Here is a 2,921-nt window from a genome sequence, read left to right as displayed (position 1 = left end):
GGAAGCGCCGACCTCTCGCCACGGCGCAGGCGCGGAGGGAGCCGCGGGTGGCGGGGCGGGCTCCGGTCGTTCGCCCTGCTGAGGGGTGCTCGGGGAGGCGGGAGGGAGGCGAGCGTAGCACCGCTGCACGGTGACAGAGCGCGGCGTGAATATTCTCTTGTCATGTCCCCAGCGGGGAGACTCTCGTTCAGTGAATCAGTGCTCTGTGTGAGAAACGCCGATCTCTTGTTTTTAAAATTTTAAAAGTTTAATAGTAATAAAATGGGTAAAGAAATAGTAATACTATTAGAGTAATAATAGTTTGGACAAATTGAATTAGGACAATATAAGACAATAAATACAAAGAGTTACGGATGTCCGGGTACCTTTTTCTTGGCAGCACGAGCCCGAAAAAGAACTCCCGTTAACAAAGGATTAACCCTTAAAAGCAATAGCTTGTTGCATATTCATACACTTCATACGTGGTGTATAAAGTCCATTCAAACACAGGATTTTGTCTGGTCATCGTCAACTTCTTCCTCCGAATCCTAACAGCGCCTTCGAGGTGGGAAGAAGTTCGTTTCTTCTGATAAGAGGGCAATAAATTCTTTTTCTCTGAAAGATTTGGGTGTCCTGTGGCAGCTATCTTGCTGAGAGTCCTTTCTTTAAAAAAAGTATCCTACATAGCATCGTTTCTATTTTAACATTTTTTTCTAACCTAAAACTATATTTAACACAGTACTTAAGAGAATTAATACAGCATTACTTTCTAACACAACACATATAATATTCATTTTAATATTTGCAGAAAGCCAATCATAAAAATACATGCATTTTTCACCCTCTGCTTCTTTGGAAGAGCACACCTCGCCCTCCCTCCAGCAGGAACACGCGTGCCCCCTGTCCTGTTGCTGGGTCGCTGCCCTGGGTAGAGCTCGCCCCCTGCCTTGATGCTGTTATAAATGATCAGTCGAAAAGCCACATTATCAAAAATGCGAAAAGATTTTATTTATCTTTGTCTGCGACCAAAATACAGTCCTCAAAACCACCACAGCGCAAAGAGAGCGTCGAGGCCAGGATCTGTGCTGGGTGAACGCACATCCAACCTCTGTCGCCTCGGACCTCCCTCTGTTCACACATGCCGCTTCCAGCGAGGTTTTTTATACGTTTTTTTATGCCTGAGGCAGGAGTGCCCCGATTTCTTTGGTAACCCCGCATATGCATGAGAGTTTCTTTCACTGTGCTGGCCTGGACAATTGCTGTTTAGGTAAACAGGGTATTGTTCTCCTGCTGCCTTCAGGAATTTCGACGTTCGGAAGTCGACATCTGTCCCTGGGCTGCTTGTGGTCAGAGACTCCTTTGGATTTTGCAATCTTATAAAATACATTCTCTCTTTAAGCATGAATTATTTCATCACATATATTACACTGCTGTGTCAGCAGCCTTCCGTCAGCACAGGCAGGAAACTTGCTCACTTTAATGTCAGTGTCATTTCCTCGTTGGTTCAAACCTGTTACAGTCTTTCCTATCTTCAGCTATGGGTTTTTTTTCTCTCAATGCAGATCTGCAGGTCCTGGTAGGGCAAGTAGTCCTGCTTGTGCAAAAATTTCAATTAAACAGATCTGGGATTGTTCAGCCTGGAAAAGACAAGGCTTAGGGGAACCTGAGAAAACACTTCTTCACTGTGAGACTGACTTGAGTGTTGGTCACCAGTCTCCCACCTGAGAGATACTCATGATGCACCTGGACTTGGTCCTGAACAACCATCTCTAAATGGTCCTGCCTGAGCAGAGGGTTGGACCAGAGGACTTCCAGAAAGTCCCTCCCAACCTCAACTACTCTGTGGTTCTGTGGTCTGTCCCATTTCAGTTTTGATTCCTGTCGTGTAAACCCTTATCCTTTCTCCTTATACTAGAATCACTTTCCTCAGCTGTACATGCAAAAAGTTTGAGATCGTTGTCGGAAAAGGATAGATTCTTTCCAGGGACCATCCAGTTCCTCTGAATTAAGTGTTTAAGCCGTTTTGTCTAATGATAGGGTCTATTATCTCTTTGAATAATGTCTACAACCTGCAGACACTGAAGTTGCTTCATTTTTGGGCTGCTCTGTGTGTGTGTGCTCATGTGCTCGTACTTACATGGATGTAGATACATGTTGATGTTCTCTTGGCTACTCATTGCCTTCCACACTGCTCCATACCTGCTCTGGTGAAGATGTACCGTTCACTTAATGATTTGTGGGTGTAGCCTGTTGGATTCATCAAATAATCCCCAGAGTTGCCCAGCCCTTTGCAAAATCTTCCATGTCATAGTCTGAGAAACAGGTCAAGGCCTGAGAATATATACATAGCTCACATTAGAATTCTACAATATCTGACTCTGGCCTGTGGTAGATGTTTTTTTCCTTCTTACATTTAACTGAAGGATTTTGCAATATTACGACTATTTATTTTTTTTCCTCAAGCTCCAGTGATGGGAGAACTAACAAGTTCCAGACATCTGTATTGAATGAACAGTGACAATTGTTCACTGAATGCAGAAAATTTCTTTTCCACAGCATTTCACCCTCTGTACACCACAGTTAGCTAAGTGGTGTCTGTATGCCTGACAGACATATGACCAAATAAGAAATGGCATCTTTCTGATCCTAATCTAACTACTGTCTAGACTGAGACAATGAAAACTATTTACTCCATCAATCCGTTAGTAGAAAATCCATATGGGAGAAAACGGGCATAGCCAAGTAACTGTTAAATTAGTATAATCCTGTTCTCTTACTCAGACTGTTCATGACTGGCTTTAAAAAACTTTTAAAGGGAAATAAACATTTTATATAGCTTTGCAGAGATTTGAATGAAGCTCTTTGTACACCCTCTAAATCCTACTTGCCAACTTTTATTCTTTTTGCAGGTAATGGAATATGATTGTTCTAGCTTTTGTATT

Source organism: Zonotrichia leucophrys, chromosome 2, assembly GCF_028769735.1.
Source record: "Zonotrichia leucophrys gambelii isolate GWCS_2022_RI chromosome 2, RI_Zleu_2.0, whole genome shotgun sequence".
Taxonomy (NCBI): domain Eukaryota; kingdom Metazoa; phylum Chordata; class Aves; order Passeriformes; family Passerellidae; genus Zonotrichia; species Zonotrichia leucophrys.
Note: the sequence above shows the minus strand (reverse complement) of the source record.